We start from the raw sequence: 19,880 nt of genomic DNA, 5'->3' as shown, positions 1-19,880 counted from the left end.
AACCTGGTTTCGATCAATATTTTAGAGGATAAAACCGGTTAGGTCTGGGTTAAGTCTAGGTTATTCCCCCATCTGGCTCATGATTTTGCCTTCTTCGCATACTTGTTGTCCGGATCCTGGTTTTTTTCTGGTTTGAATCACGTAGTAATGTGGTACCACACAGTAACAGTCAATTAAACCTGGATTCGGTCAGTATTTTAGTCGGTAACACCGGTTAGGTCTGGGTTAGGTCTGAGTTATGCCCGCATCTGGCTCATGATTTTGCATTCTTCGCATACTTGTTGGCCAGATCATTGGTTTTTTCGTGTTTCAATCACGTAGTAATGTAGTACCACACTGAAACAGTCAATTAAACCTGGATTCGGTCAGTGTTTTAGTCGGTAACACCGGTTAGGTCTGGGTTAGGTCTGGGTTATGGCCGCATCTGGCTCATGATTTTGCCTTCTTCGCATACATGTTGGCCAGATCCTGGGTTTTTTTGTGTTTGAATCACGTAGTATTGTGGTACCACACTGAAACAGCCAATTAAATCTGGTTTTGATCAATATTTTAGAGGATAACAACGGTTACGTCTGGGTTAGGTCTAGGTTATTCCCGCATCTGGCTCATGATTTTGCCTTCTTCGCATACCTGTTGTCCAGATCCTGGTTTTTCTCGGGTTTGAATCACGTAGTAATGTGGTACCACACAGTAGCAGTCAATTAAACCTGGATTCGGTCAGTATTTTAGTCGGTAACACCGGTTAGGTCTGGGTTTGGTCTGGGTTATGCCCGCATCTGGCTCATGACTTTGCCTTCTTCGCATACTTGTTGGCCAGATCCTTTGTTTTTACGGGTTTGAATCACGTAGTTATATGGTCACCACACAGTAACAGTCAATTAAACCTGGATTCGGTCAGTATTTTAGTCGGTAACACCGGTTAGGTCTGGGTTATGCCCGCATCTGCCTCATGATTTTGACTTTTCCGCATACTTGTAGGCCAGATCCTTGGTTTTCTCTGGTTTGAATCACGTAGTAATGTGGTACCACACTGAAACAGTCAATTAAACCTGGTTTCGATCAATGTTTTAGAGGATAACACCAGTTAGGTCTGGGTTAGGTCTGGGTTATGCCCGCATTTGGCTCATGATTTTGCCTTCTTCCCATACTTGTTGGCCAGTTCCTGGGTTTTTTCGGGTTTGAATCACGTAGTAATGTAGTACCACACAGTAACAGTCAATTAAACCTGGATTCGGTCAGTATTTTAGTCGGTAACACCGGTCAGGTCTGGGTTTGGTCTGGGTTATGCCCGCATCAGGCTCATGATTTTGCCTTGTTCGCATACTTGTTGGCCAGATCCTGGGTTTTTCGTGTTTGAATCACGTAGTAATGTGATACCACACAGTAACAATCAATTAAACATGGTTTGGATCCACATTTTAGAGGATAACACCGGTTAGGTCTGGGTTAGGTCTGGGTTATGCCCGCATCTGGATCATGATTTTGCCTTCTTCCCATACTTGTTGGCCAGTTCCTGGGTTTTTTCGGGTTTGTATCACGTAGTAATCTGGTTCCACATTGAAACATTCAATTAAACTTGGTTTCGATCAATATTTTAAAGTATTACACCGGTTAGGTCTGGGTTATGCCCGCATCTGGCTCACGATTTTGACTTCTTGGCATACTTGTTTACCAGATCCTTGGTTTTCTCTGGTTTGAATCACGCAGTAATGTGGTACCACACTGAAACAGTCAATTAAACCTGGTTTCGGTCAGTATTTTAGTCGGCAACACCGGTTAGATCTAGGTTAGGTCTGGGTTATGCCCGCATCTGGCTCATGATTTTGCATTCATGGCATACTTGTTGACCAGATCCCGGGTTTTTCCCTGTTTGAATAATATAGTAATGTGTTACCACAAAGTAACAATCAATTAAACATGGTTTCGATCCACATTTTAGAGGATAACACCGGTTAGGTCTGGGTTAGGTCTGGGTTATGCCCGCATCTGGATCATGATTTTGCCTTCTTCCCATACTTGTTGGCCAGATCCTGGGTTTTTTCGGGTTTGTATCACGTAGTAATCTGGTTCCACATTGAAACATTCAATTAAACTTGGTTTCGATCAATATTTTAAAGTATTACACCGGTTAGGTCTGGGTTATGCACGCATCTGGCTCACGATTTTGACTTCTTGGCATACTTGTTTACCAGATCCTTGGTTTTCTCTGGTTTGAATCACGCAGTAATGTGGTACCACACTGAAACAGTCAATTAAACCTGGTTTCGGTCAGTATTTTAGTCGGCAACACCGGTTAGGTCTAGGTTAGGTCTGGGTTATGCCCGCATCTGGCTCATGATTTTGCATTCCTGGCATACTTGTTGACCAGACCCTGGGTTTTTCCCTGTTTGAATAATATAGTAATGTGTTACCACAAAGTAACAATCAATTAAACATGGTTTCGATCCACATTTTAGAGGATAACACCGGTTAGGCCTGGGTTAGGTCTGGGTTATGCCCGCATCTGTCTCATGATTTTGCCTTCTTCGCATACTTGTTGGCCAGATCCTAGGTTTTTGCGGGTTTGAATCACGTAGTAATGTGGTACCACACAGTAACAGCCAATTAAACCTGGATTCGGTCAATGTTTTAGAGGATAACACCAGTTAGGTCTTGGTTAGGTCTGGGTTATGCCCGCATTTGGCTCATGATTTTGCCTTCTTCCCATACTTGTTGGCCAGTTCCTGGGTTTTTTCGGGTTTGAATCACGTAGTAATGTAGTACCACACAGTAACAGCCAATTAAACCTGGATTGGGTCAGTATTTTAGTCGGTAACATCGTTTAGGTCTGGGTTAGGTCTGGGTTATGCCAGCATCTGGCTCATGATTTTGCCTTCTTCGCATACTTGCTGGCCAGATCCTGGGATTTTCGTGTTTGAATCACGTAGTAATGCGTTACCACACAGTAACAATCAATTAAACATGGTTTCGATCCACATTTTAGTGGATAACACCGGTTAGGTCTGGGTTAGGTCTGGGTTATGTCCGCATCTGGCTCACGATTTTGCCTTCTTCGCATACTTGTTGGCCAGATCCTAGGTTTTTGCGGGTTTGAATCACGTAGTAATGTGGTACCACACAGTAACAGCCAATTAAACCTGGATTCGGTCAGTATTTTAGTCGGTAACACCGTTTAGGTCTGGGTTAGGTCTGGGTTATGCCAGCATCTGGCTCATGATTTTGCCTTCTTCGCATACTTATTGGCCAGATCCTGGGTTTTTACGGGTTTGAATCACGTAGTAATGTGGTACCACACAGTAACAGTCGATTAAACTTGGTTTCGATCAATATTTTAGGGGATAAAACCGGTTAGGTCTGGGCTAGGTCTAGGTTATTCCCGCATCTGGCTCATGATTTTGCCTTCTTCCCATACTTCTTGGCCAGATCCTGGGTTTTTTCTTGTTTGAATCACGTAGTAACGTGGTACCACACTGAAACAGTCAATTAAACCTGGTTTCGATCAATATTTTAGAGGATAAAACCGGATAGGTCTGGGTTAGGTCTAGGTTATGCCCGCATCTGGCTCATGATTTTGCATTCTTCGCATACTTGTTGGCCAGATCATTGGTTTTTTCGTGTTTCAATCACGTAGTAATGTAGTACCACACTGAAACAGTCAATTAAACCTGGATTCGGTCAGTGTTTTAGTCGGTAACACCGGTTAGGTCTGGGTTAGGTCTGGGTTATGGCCGCATCTGGCTCATGATTTTGCCTTCTTCGCATACATGTTGGCCAGATCCTGGGTTTTTTTGTGTTTGAATCACGTAGTATTGTGGTACCACACTGAAACAGCCAATTAAATCTGGTTTCGATCAATATTTTAGAGGATAACAACGGTTACGTCTGGGTTAGGTCTAGGTTATTCCCGCATCTGGCTCATGATTTTGCCTTCTTCGCATACCTGTTGTCCAGATCCTGGTTTTTCTCGGGTTTGAATCACGTAGTAATGTAGTACCACACAGTAACAGTCAATTAAACCTGGATTCGGTCAGTATTTTAGTCGGTAACACCGGTTAGGTCTGGGTTTGGTCTGGGTTATGCCCGCATCAGGCTCATGATTTTGCCTTGTTCGCATACTTGTTGGCCAGATCCTGGGTTTTTCGTGTTTGAATCACGTAGTAATGTGATACCACACAGTAACAATCAATTAAACATGGTTTGGATCCACATTTTAGAGGATAACACCGGTTAGGTCTGGGTTAGGTCTGGGTTATGCCCGCATCTGGATCATGATTTTGCCTTCTTCCCATACTTGTTGGCCAGATCCTGGGTTTTTTCGGGTTTGTATCACGTAGTAATCTGGTTCCACATTGAAACATTCAATTAAACTTGGTTTCGATCAATATTTTAAAGTATTACACCGGCCAGGTCTGGGTTATGCCCGCATCTGGCTCACGATTTTGACTTCTTGGCATACTTGTTGACCAGATCCTTGGTTTTCTCTGGTTTGAATCACGCAGTAATGTGGTACCACACTGAAACAGTCAATTAAACATGGTTTCGATCCACATTTTAGTGGATAACACCGGTTAGGTCTGGGTTAGGTCTGGGTTATGTCCGCATCTGGCTCACGATTTTGCCTTCTTCGCATACTTGTTGGCCAGATCCTGGGTTTTTACGGGTTTGAATCACGTAGTAATGTGGTACCACACAGTAACAGTCGATTAAACCTGGTTTCGATCAATATTTTAGGGGATAAAACCGGTTAGGTCTGGGTTAGGTCTAGGTTATTCCCGCATCTGGCTCATGATTTTGCCTTCTTCGCATACTTATTGGCCAGATCCTGGGTTTTTACGGGTTTGAATCACGTAGTAATGTGGTACCACACAGTAACAGCCAATTAAACCTGGATTCGTTCAGTATTTTAGTCGGTAACACCGTTTAGGTCTGGGTTAGGTCTGGGTTATGCCAGCATCTGGCTCATGATTTTGCCTTCTTCGCATAGTTGCTGGCCAGATCCTGGGTTTTTTCGTGTTTGAATCACGTAGTAATGTGTTACCACACAGTAACAATCAATTAAACATGGTTTCGATCCACATTTTAGTGGATAACACCGGTTAGGTCTGGGTTAGGTCTGGGTTATGTCCGCATCTGGCTCACGATTTTGCCTTCTTCGCATACTTGTTGGCCAGATCCTGGGTTTTTACGGGTTTGAATCACGTAGTAATGTGGTACCACACAGTAACAGTCGATTAAACCTGGTTTCGATCAATATTTTAGGGGATAAAACCGGTTAGGTCTGGGTTAGGTCTAGGTTATTCCCGCATCTGGCTCATGATTTTGCCTTCTTCGCATACTTCTTGGCCAGATCCTGGGTTTTTACGGGTTTGAATCACGTAGTAATATGGTACCACACAGTAGCAGTCAATTAAACCTGGATTCGGTCAGTATTTTAGACGGTAACACCTGTTAGGTCTGAGTTTGGTCTGGGTTATGCCCGCATCTGGCTCATGACTTTGTCTTCTTCGCATACTTGTTGGGCAGATCCTGGGTTTTTTCTTGTTTGAATCACGTAGTAATGTGGTACCACACTGAAACATTCAATTAAACCTGGTTTCGATCAATATTTTAGAGGATAACACTAGTTAGGTCTGGGTTAGGTCTGGGTTATGCCCGCATCTGGCTCATGATTTTGCCTTTTCCGCATACTTGTAGGCCAGATCCTTGGTTTTCTCTGGTTTGAATCACGTAGTAATGTGGTACCACACTGAAACAGTCAATTAAACCTGGTTTCGGTCAGTATTTTAGTCGGCAACACCGGTTAGGTCTAGGTTAGGTCTGGGTTATGCCCGCATCTGGCTCATGATTTTGCATTCCTGGCATACTTGTTGACGAGATCCTGGGTTCTTCCCTGTTTGAATAATATAGTAATGTGTTACCACAAAGTAACAATCAATTAAACATGGTTTCGATCCACATTTTAGAGGATAACACCGGTTAGGTCTGGGTTAGGTCTGGGTTATGCCCGCATCTGTCTCATGATTTTGCCTTCTTCCCATACTTGTTGGCCAGATCCTAGGTTTTTGCGGGTTTGAATCACGTAGTAATGTGGTACCACACAGTAACAGCCAATTAAACCTGGATTCGGTCAGTATTTTAGTCGGTAACACCGTTTAGGTCTGGGTTAGGTCTGGGTTATGCCAGCATCTGGCTCATGATTTTGCTTTCTTCGCATACTTGCTGGCCAGATCCTGGGTTTTTTCGTGTTTGAATCACGCAGTAATGTGTTACCACACTGAAACAGTCAATTAAACCTGGTTTCGATCAATATTTTAGAGGATAACACTAGTTAGGTCTGGGTTAGGTCTGGGTTATGCCCGCATCTGGCTCATGATTTTGCCTTTTCCGCATACTTGTAGGCCAGATCCTTGGTTTTCTCTGGTTTGAATCACGTAGTAATGTGGTACCACACTGAAACAGTCAATTAAACCTAGTTTCGATCAATATTTTAGAGGGTAACACCAGTTAGGTCTGGGTTAGGTCTGGGTTATGCCCGCATCTGGCTCATGATTTTGCCTTCTTCGCCTACTTGTTGGCCAGTTCCTGGGTTTTCTCTGGTATGAATCACGTAGTAATGTAGTACAACACAGTAACAGTCAATTAAACCTGGATTCGGTCAGTATTTTAGAGGATAAAACCGGTTAGGTCTGGGTTAGGTCTAGGTTATTCCCGCATCAGGCTCATGATTTTGCCTTCTTCGCATACTTGTTGTCCACATCCTGGGTTTTTTCGGGTTTGAATCACGTATTAGTCTGGTACCACACTGAAACAGTCAATTAAACCTGGATTCGGTCAGTATTTTAGTCGGTAACACCGGTTAGGTCTGGGTAAGGTCTGGGTTATGCCCGCATCTGGCTCATAATTTTGCCTTCTTCGCATACTTGTTTGCCAGATCCATGGTTTTCTCTGGTTTGAATCACGTAGTAATGTGGTACCACGCTGAAACAGTAAATTAAACCTAGTTTCGATCAATATTTTAGAGGATAACACCAGTTAGGTCTGGGTTAGGTCTTGGTTATGCCCGCTTCTGGCTCATGATTTTGCCTTCTTCGCATACTTGTTGTCCAGATCCTGGGTTTTTTCGGGTTTGAATCACGTATTAATCTGGTACCACACTAAAACAGTCAATTAAACCTGGATTCGGTCAGTATTTTAGTCGGTAACACCGGTTAGGTCTGGGTAAGGTCTGGGTTATGCCCGCATCTGGCTCATAATTTTGCCTTCTTCGCATACTTGTTGGCCAGATCCTGGGTTTTTACGGGTTTGAATCACGTAGTAATGTGATACCACACAGTAACAATCAATTAAACATGGTTTCGATCCACATTTTAGAGGATAACACCGGTTAGGTCTGGATAAGGTCTGGGTTATGCCCGCATCTGGCTCATTGTTTTGCCTTCTTCCCATACTTGTTGGCCAGATCCATAGTTTTTTCGGGTTTGAATCACGTAGTAATGTGGTACCACACTGAAACAGCCAATTAAACCTGGTTTCGATCAATATTTTGGAGGATAAAACTGGTTAGGTCTGGGTTAGGTCTAGGTTATTCCCGCATCTGGCTCATGATTTTGCCTTCTTCGCATACTTGTTGTCCAGATCCTGGGTTTTTTCGGGTTTGAATCACGTATTAATCTGGTACCACACTAAAACAGTCAATTAAACCTGGATTCGGTCAGTATTTTAGTCGGTAACACCGGTTAGGTCTGGGTAAGGTCTGGGTTATGCCCGCATCTGGCACATGATTTTGCATTCCTGGCATACTTGCTGACCAGATCCTGGGTTTTTCCCTGTTAGAATAATATAGTAATGTGTTACCACACAGTAACAATCAATTGAACATGGTTTCGATCCACATTTTAGAGGATAACACCGGTTAGGTCTGGGTTAGGTCTGGGTTATGCCCGCATCTGGATCATGATTTTGCCTTCTCCCCATACTTGTTGGCCAGATCCTGGGTTTTTTCGGGTTTGTATCACGTAGTAATCTGGTTCCACATTGAAACATTCAATTAAACTTGGTTTCGATCAATATTTTAAAGTATTACACCGGTTAGGTCTGGGTTATGCCCGCATCTGGCTCACGATTTTGACTTCTTGGCATACTTGTTTACCAGATCCTTGGTTTTCTCTGGTTTGAATCACGCAGTAATGTGGTACCACACTGAAACAGTCAATTAACCTGGTTTCGGTCAGTATTTTAGTCGGCAACACCGGTTAGGTCTAGGTTAGGTCTGGGTTATGCCCGCATCTGGCTCACGATTTTGACTTCTTGGCATACTTGTTTACCAGATCCTTGGTTTTCTCTGGTTTGAATCACGCAGTAATGTGGTACCACACTGAAACAGTCAATTAAACCTGGTTTCGGTCAGTATTTTAGTAGGCAACACCGGTTAGGTCTAGGTTAGGTCTGGGTTATGCCCGCATCTGGCTCATGATTTTGCATTCCTGGCATACTTGTTGACCAGACCCTGGGTTTTTCCCTGTTTGAATAATATAGTAATGTGTTACCACAAAGTAACAATCAATTAAACATGGTTTCGATCCACATTTTAGTGGATAACACCGGTTAGGTCTGGGTTAGGTCTGGGTTATGTCCGCATCTGGCTCACGATTTTGCCTTCTTCGCATACTTGCTGGCCAGATCCTAGGTTTTTGCGGGTTTGAATCACGTAGTAATGTGGTACCACACAGTAACAGCCAATTAAACCTGGATTCGGTCAGTATTTTAGTCGGTAACACCGTTTAGGTCTGGGTTAGGTCTGGGTTATGCCAGCATCTGGCTCATGATTTTGCCTTCTTCGCATACTTGCTGGCCAGATCCTGGGATTTTCGTGTTTGAATCACGTAGTAATGCGTTACCACACAGTAACAATCAATTAAACATGGTTTCGATCCACATTTTAGTGGATAACACCGGTTAGGTCTGGGTTAGGTCTGGGTTATGTCCGCATCTGGCTCACGATTTTGCCTTCTTCCCATACTTGTTGGCCAGATCCTAGGTTGTTGCGGGTTTGAATCACGTAGTAATGTGGTACCACACAGTAACAGCCAATTAAACCTGGATTCGGTCAGTATTTTAGTCGGTAACACCGTTTAGGTCTGGGTTAGGTCTGGGTTATGCCAGCATCTGGCTCATGATTTTGCCTTCTTCGCATACTTGCTGGCCAGATCCTGGGATTTTCGTGTTTGAATCACGTAGTAATGCGTTACCACACAGTAACAATCAATTAAACATGGTTTCGATCCACATTTTAGTGGATAACACCGGTTAGGTCTGGGTTAGGTCTGGGTTATGTCCGCATCTGGCTCACGATTTTGCCTTCTTCTCATACTTGTTGGCCAGATCCTAGGTTTTTGCGGGTTTGAATCACGTAGTAATGTGGTACCACACAGTAACAGCCAATTAAACCTGGATTCGGTCAGTATTTTAGTCGGTAACACCGTTTAGGTCTGGGTTAGGTCTGGGTTATGCCAGCATCTGGCTCATGATTTTGCCTCCTTCGCATACTTATTGGCCAGATCCTGGGTTTTTACGGGTTTGAATCACGTAGTAATGTGGTACCACACAGTAACAGTCGATTAAACCTGGTTTCGATCAATATTTTAGTCGGTAACACCGGTTAGGTCTGGGTTAGGTCTAGGTTATTCCCGCATCTGGCTCATGATTTTGCCTTCTTCGCATAATTGTTGGCCAGATCCTGGGTTTTTTCGTGTTTGAATCACGTAGTGTTGTGGTACCACACTGAAACAGCCAATTAAACCTGGTTTCGATCAATATTTTAGAGGATAAAACCGGTTAGGTCTGGGTTAAGTCTAGGTTATTCCCCCATCTGGCTCATGATTTTGCCTTCTTCGCATACTTGTTGTCCGGATCCTGGTTTTTTTCTGGTTTGAATCACGTAGTAATGTGGTACCACACAGTAACAGTCAATTAAACCTGGATTCGGTCAGTATTTTAGTCGGTAACACCGGTTAGGTCTGGGTTAGGTCTGAGTTATGCCTGCATCTGGCTCATGATTTTGCATTCTTCGCATACTTGTTGGCCAGATCATTGGTTTTTTCGTGTTTCAATCACGTAGTAATGTAGTACCACACTGAAACAGTCAATTAAACCTGGATTCGGTCAGTGTTTTAGTCGGTAACACCGGTTAGGTCTGGGTTAGGTCTGAGTTATGCCTGCATCTGGCTCATGATTTTGCCTTCTTCGCACACCTGTTGTCCAGATCCTGGTTTTTCTCGGGTTTGAATCACGTAGTAATGTGGTACCACACAGTAGCAGTCAATTAAACCTGGATTCGGTCAGTATTTTAGTCGGTAACACCGGTCAGGTCTGGGTTTGGTCTGGGTTATGCCCGCATCTGGCTCATGACTTTGCCTTCTTCGCATACTTGTTGGCCAGATCCTTTGTTTTTACGGGTTTGAATCACGTAGTTATATGGTCACCACACAGTAACAGTCAATTAAACCTGGATTCCGTCAGTATTTTAGTCGGTAACACCGGTTAGGTCTGGGTTATGCCCGCATCTGCCTCATGATTTTGCCTTTTCCGCATACTTGTAGGCCAGATCCTTGGTTTTCTCTGGTTTGAATCACGTAGTAATGTGGTACCACACTGAAACAGTCAATTAAACCTGGTTTCGATCAATGTTTTAGATGATAACACCAGTTAGGTCTGGGTTAGGTCTGGGTTATGCCCGCATTTGGCTCATGATTTTGCCTTCTTCCCATACTTGTTGGCCAGTTCCTGGGATTTTTCGGGTTTAAATCACGTAGTAATGTGACACCACACAGTAACAATCAATTAAACATGGTTTGGATCCACATTTTAGAGGATAACACCGGTTAGGTCTGGATAAGGTCTAGGTTATGCCCGCATCTGGGTCATGATTTTGCCTTCTTCGCATACTTGTTGGCCAGATCCTGGGTTTTTTCGGGTTTGAATCTCGTAGTAATGTGGTACCACACAGTAGCAGTCAATTAAACCTGGATTCGGTCAGTATTTTAGACGGTAACACCTGTTAGGTCTGAGTTTGGTCTGGGTTATGCCCGCATCTTGCTCATGATTTTGCCTTATTCGCATACTTGATGGCCAGATCCTGTGTTTTTTCGTGTTTGAATCACGTAGTATTGTGGTACCACACTGAAACTGCCAATTAAACCTGGTTTCGATCAATATTTTGGAGGATAAAACTGGTTAGGTCTGGGTTAGGTCTAGGTTATTCCCGCATCTGGCTCATGATTTTGCCTTCTTCGCATACATGTTGGCCAGATCCTGGGTTTTTTTGTGTTTGAAGCACGTAGTATTGTGGTACCACACTGAAACAGCCAATTAAATCTGGTTTCGATCAATATTTTAGAGGATAACACCGGTTACGTCTGGGTTAGGTCTAGGTTATTCCCGCATCTGGCTCATGATTATGCCTTCTTCGCATACCTGTTGTCCAGATCCTGGTTTTTTTCGGGTTTGAATCACGTAGTAATGTGGTACCACACAGTAGCAGTCAATTAAACCTGGATTCGGTCAGTATTTTAGTCGGTAACACCGGTTAGGTCTAGGTTTGGTCTGGGTTATGCCCGCATCTGGCTCATGACTTTGCCTTCTTCGCATACTTGTTGGCCAGATCCTGGGTTTTTACGGGTTTAAATCACGTAGTTATATGGTCACCACACAGTAACAGTCAATTAAACCTGGATTCGGTCAGTATTTTAGTCGGTAACACCGGTTGGGTCTGGGTTATGCCCGCATCTGCCTAATGATTTTGCCTTTTCCGCATACTTGTAGGCCAGATCCTTGGTTTTCTCTGGTTTGAATCACGTAGTAATGTGGTACCACACTGAAGCAGTCAATTAAACCTAGTTTCGATCAATATTTTAGAGGATAACACCAGTTAGGTCTTGGTTAGGTCTGGGTTATGCCCGCATTTGTCTCATGATTTTGCCTTCTTCCCATACTTGTTGGCCTGTTCCTGGGTTTTTTCGGGTTTGAATCACGTAGTAATGTAGTACCACACAGTAACAGTCAATTAAACCTGGATTCGGTCAGTATTTTAGTCGGTAACACCGGTTAGGTCTGGGTTTGGTCTGGGTTACGCCCGCATCAGGCTCATGATTTTGCCTTGTTCGCATACTTGTTGGCCAGATCCTGGTTTTTTCGGGTTTGAATCACGTAGTAATGTGGTACCACACTGAAACAGCAAATTAAACCTGGATTCGGTCAGTATTTTAGTCGGTAACACCGGTTCGGTCTGGGTTAGGTCTGGGTTATGCCCGCATCTGGGTCATGATTTTGCCTTCTTCGCATACTTGTTGACCAGATCCTGGTTTTTTTCGGGTTTGAATCACGTAGTAATGTGGTACCACACAGTAGCAGTCAATTAAACCTGGATTCGGTCAGTATTTTAGTCGGTAACACCGGTTAGGTCTGGGTTTGGTCTGGGTTATGCCCGCATCTGGCTCATGACTTTGCCTTCTTCGCATACTTGTTGGCCAGATCCTGTGTTTTTTCGTGTTTGAATCACGTAGTAATGTGGTACCACACTGAAACAGCAAATTAAACCTGGATTCGGTCAGTATTTTAGTCGGTAACACCGCTTAGGTCTGGGTTAGGTCTGGGTTATGCCCGCATCTGGCTCATGATTTTGCCGTCTTCGCATACTTGTTGGCCAGATCCTGTGTTTTTTCGTGTTTGAATCACGTAGTAATGTGGTACCACACTGAGACAGCAAATTAAACCTGGATTCGGTCAGTATTTTGGTCGGTAACACCGCTTAGGTCTGGGTTAGGTCTGGGTTATGCCCGCATCTGGCTCATAATTTTGCCTTCTTCGCATACTTGTTTGCCAGATCCTGGCTTTTTCGGGTTTGAATCACGTAGTAATGTGTTACCACACAGCAACAGTCAATGAAACCTGGATTCGGTCAGTATTTTAGTCGGTAACACCGGTTACGTCTGGGTTAGGTCTAGGTTATTCCCGCATCTGGCTCATGATTTTGCCTTCTTCGCACAACTGTTGTCCAGATCCTGGTTTTTCTCGGGTTTGAATCACGTAGTAATGTGGTACCACACAGTAGCAGTCAATTAAACCTGGATTCGGTCAGTATTTTAGTCGGTAACACCGGTTAGGTCTGGGTTTGGTCTGGGTTATGCCCGCATCTGGCTCATGACTTTGCCTTCTTCGCATACTTGTTGGCCAGATCCTTTGTTTTTACGGGTTTGAATCACGTAGTTATATGGTCACCACACAGTAACAGTCAATTAAACCTGGATTCCGTCAGTATTTTAGTCGGTAACACCGGTTAGGTCTGGGTTATGCCCGCATCTGCCTCATGATTTTGCCTTTTCCGCATACTTGTAGGCCAGATCCTTGGTTTTCTCTGGTTTGAATCACGTAGTAATGTGGTACCACACTGAAACAGCAAATTAAACCTGGATTCGGTCAGTATTTTAGTCGGTAACACCGGTTCGGTCTGGGTTAGGTCTGGGTTATGCCCGCATCTGGGTCATGATTTTGCCTTCTTCGCATACTTGTTGGCCAGATCCTGGGTTTTTTCGGGTTTGAATCTCGTAGTAATGTGGTACCACACAGTAGCAGTCAATTAAACCTGGATTCGGTCAGTATTTTAGACGGTAACACCTGTTAGGTCTGAGTTTGGTCTGGGTTATGCCCGCATCTTGCTCATGATTTTGCCTTATTCGCATACTTGATGGCCAGATCCTGTGTTTTTTCGTGTTTGAATCACGTAGTATTGTGGTACCACACTGAAACTGCCAATTAAACCTGGTTTCGATCAATATTTTGGAGGATAAAACTGGTTAGGTCTGGGTTAGGTCTAGGTTATTCCCGCATCTGGCTCATGATTTTGCCTTCTTCGCATACATGTTGGCCAGATCCTGGGTTTTTTTGTGTTTGAATCACGTAGTATTGTGGTACCACACTGAAACAGCCAATTAAATCTGGTTTCGATCAATATTTTAGAGGATAACACCGGTTACGTCTGGGTTAGGTCTAGGTTATTCCCGCATCTGGCTCATGATTATGCCTTCTTCGCATACCTGTTGTCCAGATCCTGGTTTTTTTCGGGTTTGAATCACGTAGTAATGTGGTACCACACAGTAGCAGTCAATTAAACCTGGATTCGGTCAGTATTTTAGTCGGTAACACCGGTTAGGTCTGGGTTTGGTCTGGGTTATGCCCGCATCTGGCTCATGACTTTGCCTTCGTCGCATACTTGTTGGCCAGATCCTGGGTTTTTACGGGTTTAAATCACGTAGTTATATGGTCACCACACAGTAACAGTCAATTAAACCTGGATTCGGTCAGTATATTAGTCGGTAACACCGGTTGGGTCTGGGTTATGCCCGCATCTGCCTAATGATTTTGCCTTTTCCGCATACTTGTAGGCCAGATCCTTGGTTTTCTCTGGTTTGAATCACGTAGTAATGTGGTACCACACTGAAGCAGTCAATTAAACCTAGTTTCGATCAATATTTTAGAGGATAACACCAGTTAGGTCTGGGTTAGGTCTGGGTTATGCCCGCATTTGGCTCATGATTTTGCCTTTTCCGCATACATGTAGGCCAGATCCTTGGTTTTCTCTTGTTTGAATCACGTAGTAATGTGGTACCACACTGAAACAGTCAATTAAACCTAGTTTCGATCAATATTTTAGAGGATAACACCAGTTAGGTCTCGGTTAGGTCTGGGTTATGCCGCATTTGGCTCATGATTTTGCCTTCTTCCCATACTTGTTGGCCTGTTCCTGGGTTTTTTCGGGTTTGAATCACGTAGTAATGTAGTACCACACAGTAACAGTCAATTAAACCTGGATTCGGTCAGTATTTTTGTCGGTAACACCGGTTAGGTCTGGGTTTGGTCTGGGTTACGCCCGCATCAGGCTCCTGATTTTGCCTTGTTCGCATACTTGTTGGCCAGATCCTGGTTTTTTCGGGTTTGAATCACGTAGTAATGTAGTACCACACTGAAACAGTCAATTAAACCTGGATTCGTTCAGTATTTTAGAGGATAATACCGGTTAGGTCTGGGTTAAGTCTAGGTTATTCCCCCATCTGGCTCATGATTTTGCCTTCTTCGCATACATGTTGGCCAGATCCTGGGTTTTTTCGTGTTTCAATCACGTAGTAATGTAGTACCACACTGAAACAGTCAATTAAACCTGGATTCGTTCAGTATTTTAGAGGATAATACCGGTTAGGTCTGGGTTAAGTCTAGGTTATTCCCCCATCTGGCTCATGATTTTGCCTTCTTCGCATACTTGTTGTCCGGATCCTGGTTTTTTTCTGGTTTGAATCACGTAGTAATGTGGTACCACGCAGTAACAGTCAATTAAACCTGGATTCGGTCAGTATTTTAGTCGGTAACACCGGTTAGGTCTGGGTGAGGTCTGAGTTATGCCCGCATCTGGCTCATGATTTTGCCTTCTTCGCAAACTTGTTGGCCAGATCATTGGTTTTTTCGTGCTTCAATCACGTAGTAATATAGTACCACACTGAAACAGTCAATTAAACCTGGATTCGGTCAGTATTTTAGTCGGTAACACCGGTTAGGTCTGGGTTAGGTCTGGGTTATGCCCGCATCTGACTCATGATTTTGCCTTCTTCGCATACATGTTGGCCAGATCCTGGGTTTTTTTGTGTTTGAATCACGTAGTATTGTGGTACAACACTGAAACAGCCAATTAAATCTGGTTTCGATCAATATTTTAGAGGATAACACCGGTTACGTCTGGGTTAGGTCTAGGTTATTCCCGCATCTGGCTCATGATTTTGCGTTCTTCCCATACTTGTGGACCAGTTCCTGGGTTTTTTCGGGTTTGAATCACGTAGTAATGTAGTACCACACAGTAACAGTCAATTAAACCTGGATTCGGTCAGTATTTTAGTCGGTAACACCGGTTAGGTCTGGGTTTGGTCTGGGTTATGCCCGCATCAGGCTCATGATTTTGCCTTGATCGCATACTTGTTGGCCAGATCCTGGGTTTTTCGTGTTTGAATCACGTAGTAATGTGATACCACACAGTAACAATCAATTAAACATGGTTTGGATCCACATTTTAGAGGATAACACCGGTTAGGTCTGGATAAGGTCTGGGTTATGCCCGCATCTGGCTCATTGTTTTGCCTTCTTCCCATACTTGTTGGCCAGATCCATGGTTTTTTCGGGTTTGAATCACGTAGTAATGTGGTACCACACAGCAACAATCAATTAAACATGGTTCCGATCCACATTTTAGAGGATAACACCGGTTAGGTCTGGATAAGGTCTGGGTTATGCCCGCATCTGGATCATTGTTTTGCCTTCTTCCCATACTTGTTGGCCAGATCCTGGGTTTTCCGTGTTTGAATCACGTAGTATTGTGGTACCACACTGAAACAGCCAACTAAACCTGGTTTCGATCAATATTTTAGAGGATAACACCAGTTAGGTCTGGGTTAGGTCTGGGTTATGCCCGCATTTGGCTCATGATTTTGCCTTTTCCGCATACATGTTGGCCAGATCCTTGGTTTTCTCTTGTTTGAATCACGTAGTAATGTGGTACCACACTGAAACAGTCAATTAAACCTAGTTTCGATCAATATTTTAGAGGATAACACCAGTTAGGTCTCGGTTAGGTCTGGGTTATGCCGCATTTGGCTCATGATTTTGCCTTCTTCCCATACTTGTTGGCCAGTTCCTGGGTTTTTTCGGGTTTGAATCACGTAGTAATGTAGTACCACACAGTAACAGTCAATTAAACCTGGATTCGGTCAGTAATTTAGTCGGTAACACCGGTTAGGTCTGGGTTTGGTCTGGGTTATGCCCGCATCAGGCTCATGATTTTGCCTTGTTCGCATACTTGTTGGCCAGATCCTGGGTTTTTCGTGTTTGAATCACGTAGTATTGTGGTACCACACTGAAACAGCCAACTAAACCTGGTTTCGATCAATATTTTAGAGGATAACACCAGTTAGGTCTGGGTTAGGTCTGGGTCATGCCCGCATCTGGCTCATGATTTTGCCTTCTTCGCATACTTGTTGTCCAGATCCTGGGTTTTTTCGGGTTTGAATCACGTGGTAATGTGATACCACACAGCAACAATCAATTAAACATGGTTTCGATCCACATTTTAGAGGATAACACCGGTTAGGTCTGGATAAGGTCTGGGTTATGCCCGCATCTGGATCATTGTTTTGCCTTCTTCCCATACTTGTTGGCCAGATCCATGGTTTTTTCGAGTTTGAATCACGTAGTAATGTGGTACCACACTGAAACAGCAAATTAAACCTGGATTCGGTCAGTATTTCAGTCGGTAACACCGGTTCGGTCTGGGTTAGGTCTGGGTTATGCCCGCATCTGGGTCATGATTTTGCCTTCTTCGCATACTTGTTGGCCACATCCTGGGTTTTTACGGGTTTGAATCACGTAGTTATATGGTCACCACACAGTAACAGTCAATTAAACCCAGATCCGGTCAGTATTTTAGACGGTAACACCTGTTAGGTCTGGGTTAGGTCTGGGTTATGCCCGCATCATGCTCATGATTTTGCCTTCTTCGCATACTTGTTGGCCAGATCCTGGGTTTTTTCGTGTTTGAATCGCGTAGTATTGTGGTACCACACTGAAAAGGCCAATTAAACCTGGTTTCGATCAATATTTTGGAGGATAAAACCGGTTAGGTCTGGGTTAGGTCTAGGTTATTCCCGCATCTGGCTCATGATTTTGCCTTCTTCGCATACATGTTGGCCAGATCCTGGGTTTTTTTTATGTTTGAATCACGTAGTATTGTGGTACCACACTGAAACAGCCAATTAAATCTGGTTTCGATCAATATTTTAGAGGATAACACCGGTTACGTCTGGGTTAGGTCTAGGTTATTCCCGCATCTGGCTCATGATTTTGCCTTCTTCGCATACCTGTTGTCCAGATCCTGGTTTTTTTCGGGTTTGAATCACGTAGTAATGTGGTACCACACAGTAGCAGTCAATTAAACCTGGATTCGGTCAGTATTTTAGTCGGTAACACCGATTAGGTCTGGGTTTGGTCTGGGTTATGCCCGCATCTGGCTCATGACTTTGCCTTCTTCGCATACTTGTTGGCCAGATCCTGGGTTTTTACGGGTTTGAATCACGTAGTTATATGGTCACCACTCAGTCAATTAAACCTGGATTCGGTCAGTATTTTAGTCGGTAACACCGGTTAGGTCTGGGTTATGCCCGCATCTGGCTCATGATTTTGCCGTCTTCGCATACTTGTTGGCCAGATCCTGTGTTTTTTCGTGTTTGAATCACGTAGTATTGTGGTACCACACTGAAACAGTCAATTAAACCTGGATTCGGTCAGTATTTTAGTCGGTAACACCGCTTAGGTCTGGGTTAGGTCTGGGTTATGCCCGCATCATGCTCATAATTTTGTATTCTTCGCATACTTGTTTGCCAGATCCTGGGTTTTTTCGGGTTTGAATCACGTAGTAATGTGGTACCACACAGTAACAGTCAATTAAACCAGGATTCGGTCAGTATTTTCGTCGGTAACATCGGTGAGGTCTGGGTTAGGTCTGAGTTATGCCCGCATCTGGCTCATGATTATGCCTTCTTCGCATACTTGTTGGCCAGATCATTGGTTTTTTCGTGTTTCAATCACGTAGTAATGTAGTACCACACTGAAACAGTCAATTAAACCTGGAATCGGTCAGTATTTTAGAGGATAATACCGGTTAGGTCTGGGTTAGGTCTGTGTTATGCCCGCATCTGGCTCATTGTTTTGCCTTCTTCCCATACTTGTTGGCCAGATCCTGGGATTTTTCGTGTTTGAATCACGTAGTAATGTGTTACCACACAGTAACAACCAATTAAACATGGTTTCGATCAATATTTTAGGGGATAAAACCGGTTAGGTCTGGGTTAGGTCTGGGTTATGCCCGCATCAGGCTCATAATTTTGCCGTCTTCGCATACTTGTTGGCCAGATTCTGGGTTTTTACGGGTTTGAATCACGTAGTAATATGGTACCACACAGTAACAGTCGATTAAACCTGGTTTCGATCAATATTTTAGGGGATAAAACCGGTTAGGTCTGGGTTGTGCCCGCATCAGGCTCATGATTTTGCCTTCTTCGCATACTTGTTGGCCAGATCCTGGGTTTTTTCGTGTTTGAATCACGTAGTAATGTGTTACCACTCAGTAACAGTCAATTAACCCTAGATTCGGTCAGTGTTTTAGTCGGTAACACCGGTTAGGTCTGGGTTAGGTCTGGGTTATGCCCGCATCTGGCTCATGATTTTGCCTTCTTTGCATACTTGTTGGCCAGATCCTGTGTTTTTTCGTGTTTGAATCATGTAGTATTGTGGTACCACACTGAAACAGTCAATTAAACCTGGATTCGGTCAGTATTTTAGTCGGTAACACCGGTTAGGTCTAGGTTAGGTCTGGGTTATGCCCGCATCTGGCTCATAATTTCGCATTCTTCGCATACTTGTTTGCCAGATCCTGGGTTTTTTCGGGTTTGAATCACGTAGTAATGTGGTACCACACTGAAACAGCAAATTAAACCTGGATTCGGTCAGTATTTTAGTCGGTAACACCGCTTAGGTCTGGGTTAGGTCTGGGTTATGCCCGCATCTGGCTCATGATTTTGCCTTCTTCGCATACTTGTTTGCCAGATCCTGGGTTTATTCGGGTTTGAATCACGTAGTAATGTGGTACCACACAGCAACAGTCAATGAAACCTGGATTCGGTCAGTATTTTAGTCGGCAACACCTGTTAGGTCTGGGTTAGGCCTGGGTTATGCCCGCATCTGCCTCAAGATTTTGCCTTCTTCGCATACTTGTTGGCCAGATCCTGGGTTTT

Source organism: Colletes latitarsis, chromosome 7 (genome assembly GCF_051014445.1).
Source record: "Colletes latitarsis isolate SP2378_abdomen chromosome 7, iyColLati1, whole genome shotgun sequence".
Taxonomy (NCBI): Eukaryota; Metazoa; Arthropoda; class Insecta; order Hymenoptera; family Colletidae; genus Colletes; species Colletes latitarsis.
This window is presented reverse-complemented; position numbering follows the sequence as displayed.